The following is a 21,331-nucleotide window of genomic DNA, read 5'->3' as shown; positions in this document are numbered from 1 at the left end:
ACCACAAGGGAGAGGGGAGGCCACCCTGATGCAGAAACAGCATGAATAAGTGGGTTTCTCAGGGGGATGAGGCGGGATCACCAGCAAGACCCAGCACAGTTCCGGGCACAGAGCATTTGCCCAGTAATTATCCAATGAATAAAGGAAAGCTGCAAAGCTGAAGAACTGTTGACATGTTGGGAAAGGTAGAATGGAATATTCTTTTGGAGGGGATGAAATTTTTGAACAATACCATGGAGAAGTTTGGAGTAGATCGTGACACACCTCAAATACCACAGCGGAGGGTTTGGACTTTAAATCCATACGCCAAAGGGAGTCACAAAAGAAGTTTGCAAGGAAAACAATATGATGAGAGTAATGAATTTTGCAAATAACCCTCAGGGTAGCTGTGAGAGTGCTGGACAAGGCCAGCAGCAAGCCGATAAAGCTGTGGTTAGAGCTTGTATGACTCATGATTCTCCCTTAGGCTATGTCAATGATCTAGATGTAAAGTAAGAATATGAGTTGGGGATGGAAAGAGGTTGTGAAGAAATAAACCTGGGATTGATAACTTATTGGACATGGGAAGGGATAGTGGGAGGAACCTCAGCAACTTCATCCACAGCAGGGAATCCTTTCTGGATGAATGGCTGGTCCCAGAAGCAAGCTAGTTTGGAGCCCAGTGACAGTGACATTGATGTTATGTGGGCAGCTGGCATCTGGATCTCAAGAGAGATTAGAAATAGACCCAAGGATTTGGGGATCGTCTAGGGAAGAGCTATAGGTGAATATCCAGAAAGTGACAGATTTTGCTTAATAATGGATGCAGGAGAGCTGAGGTCTAATTACATTTGGGATTTTTTTTTTATGGATCAAAAGGAAACAAAAAGAAACAATGGCATAAGTCATAGGATGTTTGCACAACTGATTATCATGAGGATAGTGACTGCAAACAAGAGGGTTTAATTTGCTACTGGTAAGGATTAAAGATATCTATCATAAAAAGAAAGACTAATGTAACCTAAAAACAAGCCAACAAAAAGTCTTTCTCCTGCTAAAGCATCCCAAGCTATAAGAAATGCACTCCATTATGGTTTTCCATTCAGTGCCCACAAGCTTCCGTGTCAAACAAGATGGAGGACAGGAAGCAAAGTTTCCTCCAGGATCACTAACGATCTGTGGAGCCTAGGAGAACCCATCTAAACAGCAAGTCGTCTGGAAATCTCAGAGGGAAACAGAGAACAAAGGACTAAAGCATTAAGAACTGAGAAAGGTTCAGAGGAGAAATACACATACGGATCCTTACCAGAGGTGTTTAGCAACCATACCAGACTGTTGCAACGATTAGGCACTTGCATGACCCTACTGTAGGCATCACTGTGATGATTCTTCATGAGGGTATAGAGTACCAACTCTTTTGGGAGGTGCGGGGACCACCTTGGTACCACCTCAACACGGCCACAACTATATCTATATTCTCAGCTTCCTAATCTGGCCTCAGAAGGGCTGTTCAGCTCTCTTGGGAGGTCACCACCCTAATAGATGCCCTGATAGTGGATAGCTGCAGGGAGTCACAGAACACTCATGCACAATTCAGATGAACACAGTGTGTCCTTACAGTGAAATAGAAAAATTACATACAACTATGCATAAGCACAACAAACCAAGAATGTGCTCATGTCAGGGAGGGGCTTTGAGGGAGTCCAGGGCAAGTAAGAGCAGAGACAGTAACAGGCAACCTACTGAGAAATTGCTTGGGCCTAGGCCACCCACTAGCCACTTCACATATGTCACCTCAATTGCTGCTCACAACAGCCCCACCATCTCCTTGAAAATGGAGACCCTGAAGCATTAAATAGATGGCCAGAGCATGGAGGCTGGGGAGTCCTGAACATCTATCCTCAGCCCTCTTCTGGCCACTACCCACACATTGCTCTTTCTATGTGTGTATCCTAGACTATAGCAAAACTGGGAAGATAACTTGGTCAGTTTCCTTCCAACAGTATTCCAGTGTTTTAAAAGTTTATTTATTTATTTTGAGAGGGGGAGAGAGAGAGAGGACATGAGCAGGGAGAGTAAGAGAGAGAGAGGGAGAAAGAGACAGAGAGAGAGAGAGAGAGAGAGAGAGAATCCCAAATAGGTCATGCTGCCAGCACAGAGCCTGACTCTGGGCTCGAACTCACAAACAGCAAGATCATGACCTGGGTGGAAATCCAGAGTTGGGTTCAACTGACTGAGTCACCCAGGCACCCTTCCAATTTTTAATTTAAAGTCAACCTAGCATCAAGAGACTTGGCCTCAGCCCAGGCATTGCCCCTTACTCTGTGGTCTTGGAAAGTTCATTCTGTCCCTCAGGGCACTGAGGGCAGGAGAAGAAAACCTGGTGGGAGGAAAGAGCCTGGCATCTGGTTCAAAGATGCAATGTGTAACAGGGTATGGCCTTCACTCCTGCACCCTGGGATGTGAGTAAGGACCATGACCGCCTGGGTCTGGCACTTCCCTGGTCTGGACATGGGGCTAGAATGCCCATCTTCTGGAGAAGTGGTAGGGATCAAATGTGAAATACACATGTAAGTGGTTGATCAACTCTCAAGGGCTGTCCAGGGGTGAGGTGAATATGTTTCAGAATGGGTAATACGTTATACATATATCTCATCTTGGGCATACATGCATGCATGGGTTCCACCCAAAAATGGTACTTTCAGGGTGCTGCACACTCATTACAATAACAGTCTGTCTTTGGGCCTTCCTGGATGTACAGGCCAACCAGGAAGTGAGGCGTCTGAGCTCAGTTTAATTCCCAAGGGATTAAAACATGGGAAGCATGTAAGCACTCTTAGTGGGAGGGAGAGGGAATACAAAGAGAAGGAGCCAGGTTCTGGAGATAGCTGTGCCTACACAGATCTCTGCCACCTTATTGCCATACCCAACAAATGACCAAGTGACTAAAACCTCTCTGGGCATCCTTTCTTCACTGGTACATGTGACAACAGCATCTTTATTGCAGGCTCACGTCAAAATCAATTTAGATAGTGTTTCTAAATGCTTGATACAACACAGAGCCATGTAATAAACAGTGACTGATAATACCAGGAGGAAGGTTCTGATGTTTTCAATTCTTTTCAAAATTTTTTTTAACATTTATTTATTACTGTGAGACAGAGAGAGACAGAGCATGAGCAGAGGAGGGACCGAGAGACAGGGAGACACAGAATCCGCAGCAGGCTCCAGGCTCTAAGCTGTGATCACAGAGCCCAACACAGGGCTTGAACTCACAAACCATGAGATCATGACCTGAGCTGAAGTCGGACACTTAACCGACAGAGCCACCCAGGCGCCCCCTGATGCTTTCAATCTTCCCACCAAAATCCCTGTCAGACAGTAGTCGGCCCCCAGTGACCCCTGGGGACTCAGCCTTATCTTTTCCTGTGTCAAACCTGTTCTTGGGCTAAAGTTCAAAGGGGAAGAAAGATGCTAACATGTAGGTTACTGAACAATGGGTTTATTCCTTGGGGATGCCTTTAGAGCCAGATTAAAACACACTGAAGAGAATGTTTTTCATTCCTTGATAACTAGACCTCCTATGTGACCAAATATCATAGTGTCCAGTTTAGGCAACTCCTCAGTGGCCAGACCTGGGTTGTTGAGACAATGATGTGAGATTATGTCAGTGAAAGCATTTCTCACAAGTGCTCCATGACTTTATTCAAATTTAAACAACAATGAGTTCTTTACAGTTGAATTGACTTTACTGAGAAGGTTACATGAAGGAAGCAGTGCTACCTTACTGTGTAACTAGATGGGACAGAAGTATCTATTCCATCCTTTTCATTATTTTTTGTTTTTATTAGTATAACATCTGTTTATTAAGTGTACATTCATTCATAGGGTTTCAGATTAAATTTCCATAAATGATTAACATTTTTTTACAAATTTAGTTAAATTCCCTCACACATTTTATAGTATATTTGCAAATTGAGGATGTTACCAGAAAGGCACAAAACCTCCTCAAGGACACATAGATTTGGAATAAAAAAGAACTTGAACATTCATTTATACCAACCTAGGAAGGCAAGTTATTCCATTATTTTTAATGGAACATGAGAGAAGTTATGCAATTTGTCCAAGGCAATATAGCTAACAAATGACAGGGCCAGGATTCACATCATGATGGTGTCAAGCATTGGGCTACACTGCCTCTGAGTCAAGGCTGCCTGGAGGGTAAAGTGCACTCATCAACCCATTCCTTGATGTAATGTGGCTAGCTTTAAAAACCAGTGGAAAATCCTTAAAATTCTCTCTCTCTCTCTCTCCCCCCCCCCTCTCTCTCCCTCCCTCCTTCCCTCCCTCTCTCTGAAGTCAGCCTCAAGTCCAGAGTCAGTACCCAGGGGATGTTTTCTGGAATCTGCATACCCTGGAGAGCCATCCTTTCTGCCCTACACACATGTCCACCTCAGGCTCAGAAAATTTGGGATGAATTTCATAGCTCTTGGGTCTCTTGACACTGAATGATTTGAAGTTTAAAGCTCTGGTTAATGTCACTGAGTAAAGTGTGAGAAAAGGTGATAGGAAATCAGGCAGGGGAGCAGAGACAAGTCGACTGAGAAATGGGCATGATCAATTATTTAAACTCTCTTTAAGCATGTGACTTGGCTTTGACTTGTAAGATGAGTATAATCTGTGAGAAACTCCAGGGCACACATGGCAGAGAATTTTTTTTCCAAAGTCATTCAGATTTCCATATGTAAAAAATTAAGACATTTCTAAATGCTACGGCAGGCAAGTAGGTGGCAGAGCTGGCAGCAGTGATGCTGTTAGTTTCCTCATGTATGAAATGGGCTAATGGTCCCCACCCGCATATGCATCTTGAGGTGCAGGTAAGATGATGAAGTTCCAGAATATGGCAGACATAGACAACATTCAGTAGCTCTCCTTCACACAACTGACCTTTTCTCATCAATACCAATATTCCAGTTCCTAAGGTAGGTGCTGAGAAACCAAACATGGTTAAGAAAAGCTCCAACTTTCAAGGAACTTCTAATCCACAGTCTAGGAAAATGGGTGCTTGCATGCTGCAAGTTGTCCTAGGGTACAGAGATAGGCAAGGCTCTGAGCAGGGGAAACACCATGTTGGTGCACAATGCCTCCAGCACCACACGTGTGCTGAAGGTCACCGCAAAATCTGTGGATCTCACTGTTTTCCCTGGATTCTCCTTTACGATCAGAAAGAGGCTGCCTGTGCAGACTGACTTAAAGGTGACCAGAAAGTCCACTCCTTAAAACTTCAGTATTCTCTCAGAATTCAAAAAAAAAAAAAAAAGGCTGACCAGTAGAAATGTATTCTCGGAGTGGGGGTGGGGTCTAGAAATATGAATAAGACTGTTTCTCTTTGGGGAAATGCCACTTGCCACATCAGTTATTATTAGCACCTTAGTGAAAATCAGTTAATCAAGGGTGTTCCATTGATAAGGAACTTTATCATAGTTTCAGTTTCACAAGCTCTGGGAAGCTCTCACTGACTAGTCTGTTTGGGAGGCTTCAAAGATTCATACTTATATCAGAAAGATTCATCATCCTCTTTGAAGAGCGGTCCCAGATCACGTGCCTCCATTTTTATAGCATGTATCCTCAGAATAGCTCATCAAGACAGACACAGCAGTGGTCATTTCAGATACAGTATAAATGATGCCCATAACAGTGGGGGCTCAAGGCTTCAGAGCCTCAAGTAAAAGTAAGAAAACAAGTAAGAGGCTTGTCAAACCCTAGAGGGAAGATAAATAAAGCTGCAAGATCTTGGTATACATTCAGATCTTTGACTGATTTGTAATCTTTCAGCTGACTGCTTAGGGAGCAGTGTGTGTGTGTGTGTGTGTACTCATCTTACCAGATATATCAATGTCACTAGATACCAATGGTGATTATTGTCAAAAATAAATTATCTGAAAGAGAAGGAAATATAAAATGACTCACAAATGAAATATAACTCATTTTGTATGTATTAAAATAAATATAATCTGTTCTGTTTTCAATTGAGTATCATCATTTGAACTATGTACTTTTTTGAAACATTTTATCTGAAATAAAAATAAATAAGGACATTGGCATAGCAAGCAATCTTTTTTCAGACAGGGTTTGGAGGGTTTGCTTTTTTTAAGAATTAGTGAAACAGTAATTTTTGATTTTTGTTTGCCAACTTGACATTTCTATCACGGAGACTTAGAAAAGTAGGAATCGGACCACAGCCCTCCAAGGACACATCTACAACCTTTCCCTCTTGTAAGTGCCTGGCAGCTTGACTGATACTGCTCCCACACCTGCAGAAAGGGGTGATGCAGAAGAATCATGATCAGATGCTGACGAGGGAACTTGGATGACAAACCCTAGTCGGAGCTCATCTCTGTGCCCCACTGACAGATGTGAATATTTGGCAACACTCACTGAACACTAAGCCAGGAGCTGTGCTGGGCTCTAGGTATGCAGAAGCTGGAAATACAGGAAGCCCATGGCTGCTCAGGGGAGCTCAGGCTTACCTACATCCTTGACAGATACCATGTGGTTGTTCCTGCTACCCAATTCCCAGCCCTGGTGCCCCCTCTAATTTGCCTGGGCCCTAGTGGAAGTACAACCTTCCCTGTGGGATCATCTCCACCCCATTTTGGCCTCAAGGCCTGTCCTCAGCCTCCCCATGGCCCTTGCAGAGACTGTTGCATGGAAGTTCTCTCTTTTTTTTTCTCTATTTCCCACACAAAGCCTGGTTCATCTCTGTACCTCCAGGGCTGGTACTTTTCTGACTAGCCAGCAAGGCTGGCCACACAGACCAAATCCCTGGGCTTGATTGTATGTAGAATCATATTCTATCCTATGCTTTGCTTAGCCCAATTCCTCTGTCCTCCCACCCTACCTCAACCTCTAATCCTCTGCCTCACATTTTAATTTCACTAATAACCACGTTATACAGTACTTTATAGCTTATAAAACACTGTGTGTTTATCATTTGGTTTAAGCTTCTAGATAATCTTGTGACTTCAATGCCCTAAGGGGAAGCTGAAGTCACTCTCAGGAACTCAGGCTCTGGATGCCTCCAACACGAGTGCCCAGTGTTGTCTCCCTGAGAGTCTCGTGCTCCCACTCTTGTCTGATTCCTCAGACCCAGCAACCACCAGGACACCTTTTCTATCACCTATGGGCCCCACACGATAACACTCCTGTCTTCTGCTGAAATCTTCTATGGGGACACCTACTGCTGTAATGGTGGCCTTTGAGACACATGTCGATCTCCAAACACACTCATATGCACATACACACATGCACAGGAACACATACACAGATACCACACATACCCACATTCATACCTAGATACACACATATATACATGCCCACACATACACACAAACACACATGCATACCCATACATATATACAGCTAGACATACACACGCATGTCCATACACACAAACAGCCCCACACACATATACGCACATACATGTATACACACCCACAAATACATACACATACACATACATCCCCAGTTCCTTGATTTTGATGTACCTGTGTCCAGCTCTCATAATGTACCAAGAACCTAGTATGAAGCCAAGAGTACAGTAGGTGCAAAGTGATGATCAAGTCCATTACATTTCATTTCCAGAACAGCCAAATTTCCAGGGCAGACTGTGCAGCTCAGTGGCCCACGCAGTGCTCACACATACACCTGCACAGGCCCACCTCCAATAAGACATGTTCATTCCTCTCATGGTCATCCTTCTGAGAAATCCTCCTGAAATTTCCCTTTGTGGCATTGCCTTTAACAGAAATTCAGGATCAGAGTCAACAAAAAGGTATTGCTATGTATCTAGGGGAAAAAAATCAATCTTTTTTTTTTTTCATTCGCACGAGGCCTCTTTTTTATTTTATTTTATTTTATTTTATTTTATTTTAAATATAATTTATTGTCAGATTTTTTTTCCATACAACACCCAGTGCTCATCCCAACAAGTGCCCTCCTCCATGCCCATTAGTCACTTTCCCCCTCCCCCACCCCACATCAACCCTCAGTTTGTTCTCAGCCCTTAAGAGTCTCTTATGGTTTGCTTCCCTCCCTCTCTGTAACTTTTTTTTTAATTGAAGCCATGGTGGATATATTTATCTAAACCCATACAATAGATGAACTCTAATATAAACTATGGACTCTAGGTGAAAATAATATGTCAATGTAGGATCATCAATTATAACAATGTCCCACTGTGATGGGATGTATTGATAATGGGGAGACTATGCACGTGTGAGGGGAGGAGGTACATGGGAAATCTTGTACCTTCCACTTAATTTTGAGGTAAAACAAAAACTGCTCTAAAACATAGTCTATTTAAAAAAATGTGATTGAAACCACGGCTGGAAAGGTACACAAATTATTCAGCTAGTACTAGAATTCATGTCAGCTGGTACTCTCTAGTTTATAAAGAAGAAAACCTGTGCATGGAGGGTAACTCCTCTCCCCCGCCGTGAAGCTAGGCACAACAAAGCCAAGGAAGGAGGTTGGCATTGTGACATGAGGATGCTGAGACACAGTGAACTGGGGAAATCATTGTATCTCCTAGAAAAATGCTCTCACAGAGCTCAGAGTGGCATGAACAAGGACGTTCACTTCCATATCCTACAAACAACCTTCTTCAATGCTGGAGAGTAGTTAATGAAGTATGATTGCATACAGGGGAATACTATGCAACCATTATGAAGATATGTCTTAGAGTGATCTCCAACTGATTGTTGACAGAAATAAGCAATAGGTAGAATCATAAGTGAAGAAAGACCCTATTTGTAAATAACACACACAAATTGCGTGTATATAGTTAATGCCAATCTAGACCCCTTTGAGTAAATTTGCACTGGGAGTTTGTAGTGAAGAGGATAATTTTCACATTTTTTATGTGTTTTGAACTTTTAGAATTAGAATTCACTTATAATTTACTTCTGTAAATTATAAAAAGAAGAAATCATTTACTGTAGGTAAAAACTTCACAATGTCATAAATCAATATTTTTAAGTTACCAATTATTGAGTATCAATTGCATGTGAGGAATTGAATATGTTATTGCTTATTTCCATAAATAGTCAGGAAAAGTAAGAATTGACATCCCATTCCTCATGTGAGGAATCTGAGGCTCACAGGGTTAAAGAAACTTACCTGAGGTTATAAGGCTAGGACCACAATTCCAGGATGCTAGCTTTGTGGCCTGGGATTTGTACACCACATGCTGCCATTACTTGACAATATACATCTCTAAGGTGTGGATCTTGTCCTAAGCATCAAATCCTGATGCTCACAGTTGAGTATAAGGCTTCAAGATGGACACAAGAGGGCTGATCAATGTGAAGGTAGGACATCACCCAATATGAATCCTAGAGTCTTCCCATTTTTATTTTAGAAGCTCTACTATAGTCTTTTCAGGCTTTTGGCTCTGTCAGGTAAGATCTTATTATATACCCCTATACAGAAAGTTAAAAGAATGGTTTCAGTCATTGCCCAGGTTTAAAGGGACCGCTTTCTTATACACAAAAATAAGTTCAAAATTGATTAAAGACCTGAATGTGAGACTTGAAACCATAAAAATCCTAGAAGAGAACACAAGCGGTAATTCTTCTGATATCAGCCATAGCAATTTCTTTCTACATATGTCTCCCAAGGCAAGGCAAACAAAAGCAAAAATAAACTATCGGATTACACCAAAATAAAAAGCTTCTGAACCGCTAAGGAAACAATTAATAAAAGTAAATAGCAATCTACAGAATGGGAGAAGATATTTGCAAATGATATATCTGATAAAGGGTTAGTATCAAAAATACATAAAAAATTATAAAACTCAATACCCAAAAATGAATAATCCAATTGAAAAATGAGCAGAAGATATGAATAGATATTTTCCAAAGAAGATACACATATTGCCAACAGATACATGAAAAGATGTTTAACATCACTCATCATCAGTGAAATACAAATCAAAACTATAATGGCATATCACCTCACACCTGTTAGAATGGCTAAAATGAATAACACAAGAAACAACAGGTGTTGGCAAGGATGTGGAGAAAGAGGAGCCCTCATGTACTGTTGGTGGGAATGCAAACTTGTGCGGCCACTCTGGATAACAGTATTGAGGTTCCTCAAAAAGTTAAAAATAGAATTACCCTATGATCCAGAAATTGCACTGTTAGGTGTTTACCCAAAGAATACAAAAATAATAAATCAAAAGGATATATTCCCCCCAATGTTCATAGCAGCATTATCCACAACAGTCAAATTTTAGAAAAAGCCCAAATGTCCATTAACGGATAAATGGATAAATAATATGTAGTGTGTGTGTGTGTGTGTGTGTGTGTGTGTGTGTATTTAAGTTTAGAGAACAACTAATATTTTCCAGAGAGGAGGCTGGTGGGGGATGGGTTAAATAGGTGATGGGGATTAAGGCGTGCACTTGCTGTGATGAGCACTGGGTGTTTTATGGAAGTATTGAATCACTAAATTTTACACCTGAAACTAATATTGTATGTTCACTACACCTGAATTTAGATAAAAAGGGTCTAATGCAGAGAGTGCAGTATTTGTCAGATTTCTCCTCTCTCCAGTCTGCCAATACTTACTAAATCCTTGTATGTGGGGCACTATGCTAGGTAATGGGTCATATATAAATATAAATAGGCCTTACCTTTAAGAAGCTTAATGTGCATTGGGAAACAGTTTAAGTTTCTTTAATTTACAGATGTACTACTTCATGTATATATAAATGCAGCTATGTGTACACCAGGAACAGGGCCACATTAGAAGAGAAGGGACATTCTTGTCCTTTGGGAATTTAGGACAAAGCAGGAAGTGATTGAGCCTCTATAACATTAGATTTTTCATTACTTAGTGTCTCAGCAATTAGGAGCACTACTTTGTGAGGGATGCTTTGCTCAGTGCCCGAGAAACTGACATGTACTACACAGTCTTTGACTTCCAAGTGACCAGAGTCCAGTGGGGCAGGAGTGCCAGCTGGCAAAGGCAGCAGTTCTGTTCTTCCTCAGAGCTGAGGCAGGTGCTTCAGCTTCTGCTGGAGGAGAGCCCATGTGTGGGGCAGATCACGCACTCACTATAAGGAAAGGCAGGACTTATAAATGACAAATATACCACAGACCACCTTCACCCCAAGTCAGCACCCACTGGAGCTGGCATTCACCTTCCTCTTCCTCTTCTCAGGACTTATCCTGAACACCTTCCCCAATACTCCAAATATGGATCCCCCCAGCCTGTTGCTCTTAGGGTTCAAATGATCTACATTCTGTCCAGGGGCTTGCCCTCCCTTCCGCTGAGGCAGGATCCAACATTCCTAAGTATTATCTTAACTACTCTTCTTAAGTACAGTTTGAAATATTTCTTCACCTGTGCAGTCTAGTTAGGCTCAATAAACAAAATGACCTCCTGGTCTGGCAGACACCAGGACATATTAGCTTTTCTCAGCCCCGAGAACAAGATCCACTATCAAATTTTCTCTGCGGTAGAATTCCCTGTCAACTTCATCTCCACATTACATGCCTTCCAGTTCACTGCACACCTCATCTTTTGGATCCCCACATTTATCTGCCTGATCTATCATCATGATAGAATGTGATTCTTTACACAGACTGAACACCCAGTGTGAGGGGGGCCACTATGAATGCCTCATGGAATGCTTGCCCTCTTTTTAATGAACCCAGCTTCATAATGTTTAATAAGATTACTATCTTGCTATACAGAAGTCTTGTCAATGTGGAAAAATAGTCTTTGCTAACAGCATGAAATGTCTCAGATAACCAACATGAAGAATGCCATGTAACAAAGGCACAAAATAACAAAATAATCAGTTTTTCCACTAAGATGCTTTATGATATTTCTCACACTTTTATAAGAGCAGCAACATCCATAATAAATAATGTAGAGGCTTGGCATCCCCTGATCTCCCTGTCACCAGCCAGGACTGAACTGGGGAGTAAAAATGTTTCATTTGGGACACTCTGTACACAGCCATATATTTGTCAATGTTTTTATAACTCTGAGAACTCCATGAATATAAGGAGTCCTCTGTCCTATTACAGACTGAAGACATCAAAGTATATGTAAAAAGACAGGTCTGATGATGCTTTTATTCCTTCCCTTATTGCAGTGGCAACATTTGTACCACTATAGTTAAAGGTCCCCTGGCAGTTTTATTGGGTACCAGTACCGCAGGAGTTTATAAATTGGCTATAAAAAAGTTATTTTAGAATGAAACTAGTGCTAAGATACATATTTCAAAATTGAATGTTTTCATATAGCCATTTGAAAAGTGACAATATTTTGGGATTTCTAAAAAATATTTGGTTCATTAGATTACACTGTTACACTGTTCTAAACCATCTCTCCTTTAGCAAAAATAAGGAATGAAATAGCAAAATCAACCCTCCCAGTATCCCCTCCATGTAGATATGTTCTAAGTCACTCTTAGGAAAAAAAAATACTTAATCTTAGAATTGAGTGAGAACAGAAATGTTCTCATTCATTTCCTTGCTCTTGGTTGGATAAAAATATTACTTAGTCAAGTGAAGTGAAAATCTAGTTTTAAATCATTCAGAGAGAGAAAAAAAAACTTTATCCATCTTCTGTAAAAGTTCTAAATTTGCATGCTTATTCTCAAGAAGTAATTAATCTCCTATTTAAACTTTACCCATGTGATGGTCCTGTGGGCGCCACTTCATAATCCAGACAAGCAGATGGCTCCCAGATATGACTGAAACACCCAGTGCTCACTACCAGCTGGTACTATCAGCCTTCCACATGTTTGGATGGAGGGATGGATGGATGGATGGATGAGTGCAGTACTCAGAACTTGGGGCTTTGAAGTAAGGGAGACAACTTGACTTTAGACAAGCCAACTTTCACCTCTGTGCTTAATACACAGCCTCCTCCAGAAGACATGGCTTGTAATTCCTGCATCACAGACTAGCCAATTCAACAAGATAATGCATGCATGGGAAACACTAACACTGATCCTGGCTCATCCCAGTCACTTTGGGGCATGTGGGCTGCTGTTAATCAATCACCATAATTATTGTTACTATAATGAATATGTTATATTCTACTTTTCTCTGGCCTAGACTTCAAAACTTCTATGCAAAGCATCTTGGTATTTTTATCTAGTAAAATCATTATCATTTCTGGTGATTTCATCTACTTTTCAAAACTTCTTCCTGGACTCCCTTTAAACACCCAAATTCTGGATTTCTGTCTTCCCTTGGTCATATCAGTCCTCACTGAGTGAAGCTTCAAGTCCCCAGCAGACCTCTTTGGTGGTATGATAAGTCACAGCTTTCTGGGAAAAATCCATGAGTCAGCATCAAATTAGACTTACCTTAACTGTGTGTTTGTTGGGTACAAAGCCTGAGTTTCAGTTTAGGCCTTCAGGCCTGTTTGGATTTCTCATGATCAGCCCATAAAGCAAGGAGGAAGCAAACTACATTTAAGTTTTGGAAGCCAGGTTGAAGGACAGACAAGACACGATTTTGCTACATGGGTTTTCGTGGACATAGTTGTTGCCACACTTGGCTTGGAAAGGTGATATTCTTTTGAAGAATACCCCTGTCTCCTAGATCACCTGCTATATAATGTAAGACCTTCATATGTTTCAGCCTTTATTTGGGGCATATCTGTATGATAGATCCTAAATATATTATAAGGGCACTTTTAGGATTATATCTTCACCAAGAAAGTGGAAATATAAAAATGTTCAAAAATTTGATCAAATGTGGACAGACTTCTAAATTATTCAATGTGAGAGGGAGGGCCAAGCAATTTGGCTTTAAAATCCATCCTTGTATAATTCTAAGCACGTAGTATCTAATCAAACATTTTGATGAGTCAACCAGAGAATAAATGGCAAACTTCTTTCTGCCTCAGTTCTATGAATTAAATTTCAAGTCCAACATAATGCATTTCATTAGCCTCATACTACCTTATCTTGTCCCAAACTCAAGGCCCCTGAATCTAGCCTCTTGGCATTTCCATACTCATCTATAGTTGTGTCTACCATGAAGCTGGGACTGAAAGTACTATTTCCTAGCAAAGCAGATGAAAAGGTAGTAGCCACTCTAGTGACCATCTTGAACATGGGCCAGCAGGTGAGGTCAGCTGGTACAATTAGGCTGAGTCCCTGCCCTCATATGTGCCTAGATCCTGCAAGGGCAAGGGCAAGTCCTTCCCACCTCTGCAAGCAACCCTGAAAAAGAATTGGAAGACAAACCTGCCAGTTTACTCCACTCCAACCTCCAGGAATCTCTGAAACTTCTTTGTGGGGGCCAAGTTTATTTCACTCATCCCAGTACTCAGGATAATTCCTGTGCTTTAGGAAGGGCCTTCAGCTACCAAGATGCAACCTTTGCTTTTCTACGTGATGTTTGGTTATTCTGTTGTGGGACATATGAGTAGACATGACAGAACAATGGGGATAAGGCTTGTGGATTTCATGCAAAAGTAAAATTGATTACTCTGCCATAAGAGATTTTGAGTCATCTTCTCTACTTAAAAACAGTGTTATATAGATTCATTAGCTGTGAAAAATGTACCATGGTAATGTAAGATGTGAACAGTAGGGGGTACTTGGGTGGGGTATATAGAAATTGCAGTATCTTGGGCGCCTGGGTGGCTCAGTCAGTTAGGTGGCCGACTTCGGCTCAGGTCATGATCTCACGGTCCGTGAGTTCGAGCCCCATGTTGGGCTCTGTGCTGACAGCTCAGATCCTGGAGCCTGTTTCAGATTCTGTGTCTCCCTCTCTCTGACCCTCCCACGTTCATGCTCTGTCTCTCTCTGTCTCAAAAATAAATAAATGTTAAAAAAAATTAAAAAAGAAGAAATTGCAGTATCTTTTCACATTTTTTATAAATCTAAAATTATAAAATGTCTTTAAAAGTTTATTTAAAATAGTCTTAATTTATTTTCTCTTGAGATTTTTAATACATAGTTTTTCACTTATCAAAATTTGAATAATGTCACATATAAAATTTTGAGTCCTATACTAATGTAAACATTTCATGTTGTTATAAACTATTTGCAAATGTTATTGTTAATGACTTGATCATAATTAAACAGATATATAATAGTTTAATTATACACTTCCCTAAGTTCAACACTTAAAAAAAAACACTAGCAGTAATTTCTGGGAGAGCTTTGGTTATATAGAGAGTCACTATGTGCCAGAATTTTCTATTCCTTCCTTGCTACAGCTTTGAGGTGCATGACCTTTCTGGGTTAGTTTACTGACTAAATTTGTATTTTTTTTTACTGTTGGGGCTAATTTCTTAATAATGTTTGGATGAAAATTTCTGTGGTCTGGCATCCCTCTGACAGCAGTACTCAGAAGTTTTTGTCTATCCCATAAACAAGGCATTCTTTTTTTACATCTGCTGTATTACCTCAATTAAGCCCAGACATGGTCCCAGATACTACATTGTCTCCTAATACAGTGGATCTGGAAATTGTCATCAGCATCCACAGACAGCTGAGAAAAGGAATCAGAGACTAAAGCTCTGCTGAGAGATGAGCTTGAGCCCCAAGACTCCAGTCAGGTTATCTGTATGGCTCTGACAAATGGCTCCCACATGTAAGGAGGCCACTCACTGAGGTTTTGGTAACTGCCCACTGCAAAAACAGGATAAAACAAGTCTTCAAATCTCTGGAAAACCAGGTAAAAGATAAAAACAGCCAATGGCTGGACTCAGACCACAGGACTAATGCCACTGGACTTCGATTGGCATCAAGAGAGGACATGACATGTCACAGGGAATACAGGTGATGTCCATCAGCCAGGCAACAGAGAAGTCCAGGAATATGACACTATCTCTCTTGTTGAGACACTTCCATAAAATTGTTTGGTCATTTTCTTGGTGATGAAAATCCCCTTTCCCCTTCCAAGGTAAGTATGCTGTCCTGACTACTGACAATTACCAGTGCCAAATTTGCTTTTATAAAAGGCCTGGCAGGTTCTTTGCCCTAGTCTTAGGTGGAATTTTTTTGAGTAATAAAAATTAGAATTCCAGACTCCTCTTAAAAGTCCATTTTGTTTTCTGCTGATGCCTGACAATGGAGTCATGTGATTTGCCTCCTTAATTAGCTGACCCCCAGTTCATGCCCATCCCCAGAATCCCGAAAAAGTTTCATGGGTGTACCAGTGAGCTTTATTTCCTGATGCTCTTTTTTTCCCTCTGGCCATTCCAAATGTGTAGAGATTGTTCCCCATTCTGATTTATAATCTACTGTAACTGTTATCTGACAAGAGTCTTTTAAGTGGAATTGCTCTTGTTACTACTATAATAAAATCCATCGAGAAGATGAAAAGCCAGCCATTGTGGGTTCATCTCCTTTTCTTCTTAGGTGAGATTCTCACACATAGAAAGTTTTACAGCATATTAACATTGCTAATGTTATCCAAGGTTTGCAATTTCAGTAGCCAGTACAACTCTGAAACCTTGGGTGGAGAAGCTCGAAGCCAAAGCTGAGCTGCTCACTGTGCCAGGTCTCCTGTCTCCCAGGCAGGCAGCAGCTTGGTGGTCCTACAAGATGTGCTTTGCTTTCTTCAATACCTTGTAGACTACAGTGAAGCCATATTAAGGTATTTCAAGGTGTTCATGAACTTTCACAGGGATGTCTGAGGCTGGAGAAGGAGAAATCTATCAAAAAAAGGGGGGGCTGGGAAGCTTTTGGACAAGGATGTTAAACAAACTTCACCTTACGTGTAATTTGACTTGGAGTGATTGACTATATCATTGTGTTAAGAAGGATTCTGTACTTCCTCTGTGCTCAGCAGAAAAAAAAAAAAAAAAGAGCCACGTGGGACCAAGGGTAAAGGAGTGGGGAGTCAAGGCACACATACATCTCAGCCCTGAATTTGCCTTCCCTGATACAGGAAGACAGACTAGACATTTCCTAGCCTGCACTCACATGAAAGCAGAAAGATAGAAAAACATGACCTGATAGAGAACAATGAGCCTGCTCCTATGTACTATTAGGACCTATGCCAGGTCACAACTGTGATTAAAGGGTAGGATTGTCTCAAACGGTGCCAAGACAATGCTAAATATGCCTTCCTTCCAGGGGGAAGAGGAGCCCTGGGATGGGAGCTAGAGGCCTGAATTATCATTCCTTCATCTTTTTATTTTATTCAGCAACAGCTTTGTGAGCATGTGATGTGTCAGACATGAATGTAGACAGTAAGACATAGTACTGACTTCAAATAATGGCTGGGCTGATTTTATTTTTATTCTTCTTACCAATAACTATTTACATTTTCACTTAGGTGCCACAGGAGGAAATCTAGGTATCTGCGTTCTCTCAGCAGGAACATATCATGGAACAGCATGGGTCAGACACTAAGACCAGGAATGGCAGACCCAAAGTACAGCAGACAGCACCCTGACCTTCCAGGGCTTAGAGTGGGAAAGCAAGGAGGTGTTCCTGGAGGTGCCAGTGGTGAGGCATAGTGAGATGCAGAATTGGAGGCACTCTTGCCCACGGACAGGGTGGGGATTGTATTCAAGAGTAGTTTGTCAAATAGCATCATAAAAGGTAGAATTGGTACTCTCCAGGAAGGAAGGACACAGTCAGTAGGAAGAGAGGTTTAAGCAAAGGTCCAGAGGTGAGGAAATGCATCAGGTGTGTGCCATCTTGCACATAGTTTTGTTTCAGCTTACTGCTAGTTATGAGCTGCAGTGAAATAGAGGAGAGCCTGGAGAGGTAGGCAAAGTCACACCTGCAAGCACCTTGCCCCTTGCTCAGAGTGTGCAACTTCATCTTGAATGGCACAGTGCAGTCACATCTTGTCTTAGAGAGCATCCTTACTCACAGAATGGAAGAAGGAATCATGGAGGGTGGCACTGGAGCCAGAAGGCCCAAGAGTACCCATGGCTGCTGTCCAGAATAGGCAGCATGAGGGTCATGTTCCAGATCTGGCACAGAGCCTGACACATAACAATTGTTATTGAGTTGATTACTAAAGAGAAGAAGTGGTGAAATGACACTGACAATAGAAATGGGGAGTGGACATTGGTTAGTACCATGTCACTAGGGAATCAGTGGGACTGTAATCAACTGGAAGATATAATGAGGATGGAGGAGAAATTAGGGAACCCTCCCCTCCCTAAGCTTCTTTCCTTCTTTGTGGGATAATGATGCAGGTCTATGTTTTCTATTGCTCCCTCACATCCAATGGTCTGTCACTTGCTAAGCAACATTTTGGTTGTCTGCATGAATTAGCAGACATTATTTGGCCAACAGCAACTTGTACACTCTCAACACAAAGAAATAAGCTAAGTCAAAACGTCTCAAACTCTGTACATGTAAGAGCCACACACATGATAGGGGCCCATACCAGAGCAGGCCTGAAGGGTCCTGGAAAACATGCATGTCTAACAATGTTAATGGTCCACATCTCCAAAAGCACTTCTCAAAATGGCAGAATCTCAGGGGCTGGGGTAAGCTAAGGGAGGAAAAACTGAGGGACATTGGATGATTTCTGCCCTTAGGTTTAAACTCTCAAAGCTGGGACCCTTCAATTCTTATGAACTTTCGTAAGGAGTCAGATCTCAGATCCCAAGAGGAGAAAGTCTTTTGAGTCAAAAATTTTCTTATTTTCTTTTCTGTGTCTGTGTTTTGTTAAGTCCTTGTCCATTTTTCTTCAGGGATAAGCAGTAAAACCCTTGAAGCATGACAAATCTATATGCTTAAGAGCAAATGGGAATTGGGGATACTATATCTCCTTCCACATCCAGAGTTCTGAATAAACTGTTTTCTTGAGGAGAGATGAACCAGGGCATCTTGTAGAGGAGGGTAGCACAGCTGCAGGTTGCATCAGGGACCAAGAGCAGAGGTACTGTGAGCAGGGCTGAGGAAAAGAAAGTCCAACTGGGGCCTCCTCATGTGAGATCTTCTAAGGGGGCTTGTGCTCTCCAGGGCTCCTGCTACAAACCTTGAGAAGCAGAGAGCTCATGTATGAATTTCTCAATGACAGCATTCTTCCTAGAAATCCTCCCTCTGGGATTTTTAAATTTACCCTTTTCTTCAATATGTCTGCTCTTATGCAAGGACACCTACCATTATGATGGCCCTAGACAGTGGTGTTGGGTTTCACCAGTGAGCACATTTTTCATGCAAACCCCTTGCAACACGATTTCTGTTTGAAGGAGTCCTGGTATGGGCCCCAGGAATGTTCTCCAATGAACTCCCACACTCCTTTCTTGGACAGGTCTTGTGACATGATGGCCAGCAGTTCTCTCTCTCACCCCTTTTTAGGAGGCTCAAATTCATCAGGTCTTCTTTACAGCCTGTGCATAACAACACACCCAGTACTATGGACTTCCGAATCAGCCTGACTTAGTGGAACATCCTTAAAATGTCTTCACCATTAAACCTGTGCCTTCCTCCCCACAAGCTCCAATGCAGAGTTCTCATGCCCTCTCTTAATGACTTGAAGACAAAATATGACTTTCTTCTTGCAGAGACATCAGAATTTTGTTGGAGGAAAAGCAATTTCACATAAAAGGCCAAATTAGGTAACTGACTGGAGTCTGCCCATGGTAAATTTTTCCACTGTCTCTTTGAGGTGGGCATTCTAACACCCCATTTCAAAGGTAAGAAGGTTTAGTTCATCAGACAATGTGTCTAAGATCACACAGGAGGTAAAGATAGAGCTGTGGTTTGAATGCTGACTTTGAATATCTGTTCCTCCCTCATCAGCTCCCATTACTGACAACAGGGACATCCACACAGGACCAAGCAGAGGGAAAGGACAATCCAGGTAAAGAGGAGAGAAGATTGGAACTAAAATTCAATCTCTAGCTGCAAGGAATAAGAACCTTGCCTAATCCACTCACCAAATCCCCTGGGGCAAATGACCTTAGAAATTCCAATCTCAGGAATCACAGCTGCTCAGCCCTTGCCAGCTGCACAGCTGCCCATCACTCCATAGCAGCCCTGGGGGTGCCTTATAAGTAGGGCTCCAAGCATTCCCATTTGCCTGATAGTTGATCCATCAAAATTATTAACCGCATATCCTTTTATGCTCAAAAATGCCCTGGTTTGGATGATAAATTATAGGTTTATCCTGCTTAAAGGGAACTTTAAGTCAACTTTCCTGCATTTATAAGACTTTGCTTCTTGTTGGTGGTCTTGCCTCCTGGAGACTGTGGCTCCTCCTCTCCAGAACACACATAACCATAGCTTACCAGTGTCCACACCAGAAGCAGGAGTACATAGTCTGCCATGGTCTTTACATGCACAGATTATGTTCCGTTAGGTCCTATTCTTCATTCACCCTAAAGCAACCCTTCCCACTCATCACCTAGCTAAGTGTCCTTGGAGGTCCTTATCCTCAACTCTTCCCAGCTTGTCATTGTTGGGGTTGGGTCTCCCTCACTGTGAACTCAGAGTCTCCCCTTCATGGGACTCATCCCTGTTAGGTGTAACACATATATGGAGGGACCCCACTGTTTAACTTGTCATGTCACTGTCCTCCAAATCTCACAGAGGGTCTGCAACATGGGAAAAGAAGAGCAAAATCTTGTTGAGTGGATGAATCAATGAGTATTTCTTTGTGTCTTCTGTCCTTCAGAGGGCTGGAGCCATTTATCTCTTCTTTTTGTCCCCAGCACTCATACAAGCATCTAAGACAGAATGTGCAACCTGCTGAATTGCATGACACCTGAACCTGAGTTAAGAATGCACAGTCTGCTGTTTGCATCTCAAGCCCATCTCATTCTGAAACCCCTTCCTTATGCCGAAATCATCTTGATCTCATGAGCAGAATATCGCCTAACATTACCAGTCAGAAAAAGAGGGCTGAAGGATTTTCTTTATTACTTAGGAGCTGTACAGCTTTAAAAAAATCATTTACACTTTCCAGACCTCAGCTGTAAAAAGTGAGGAAAATCTGACTTGATTTGCCCCAAGGTAACATAAAGAAGCATACTATCTGTCCCCCTCACACTACCACCAAATCTTCTGTAGCTTTCTGTTGCTTAGAAGATAGCTTGACACGAACCATCAGGCACCGGATCTACAGATCCTGGCTTTCCATCCTTTCTCTTGGCTTACATGACCTCCTGCACAGGGCCTTTTCTCTTCCACACTGGAAACAAGCCCCCTGTATCCTCAAATGCTTGGTCTGCATGCTGCTGTCTTCCGCTGAGGTGAATTTCTTTGTCTGCATGTTCTTCACACCCGTAAGCATACACCTAACCAGTTACTCACCATACATTGCTAATGCTGCACCTTTCCCTTTGTGTGTGCTTTGGGAGGCTGCCATGGAGACATGTGCAGGTC

The sequence above is a fragment of the Prionailurus viverrinus genome, chromosome C1 (assembly GCF_022837055.1).
Source record: "Prionailurus viverrinus isolate Anna chromosome C1, UM_Priviv_1.0, whole genome shotgun sequence".
Classification (NCBI taxonomy): domain Eukaryota; kingdom Metazoa; phylum Chordata; class Mammalia; order Carnivora; family Felidae; genus Prionailurus; species Prionailurus viverrinus.
The sequence above is the reverse complement of the archived record's forward strand: the minus strand, read 5'-3'. Positions refer to the sequence as shown.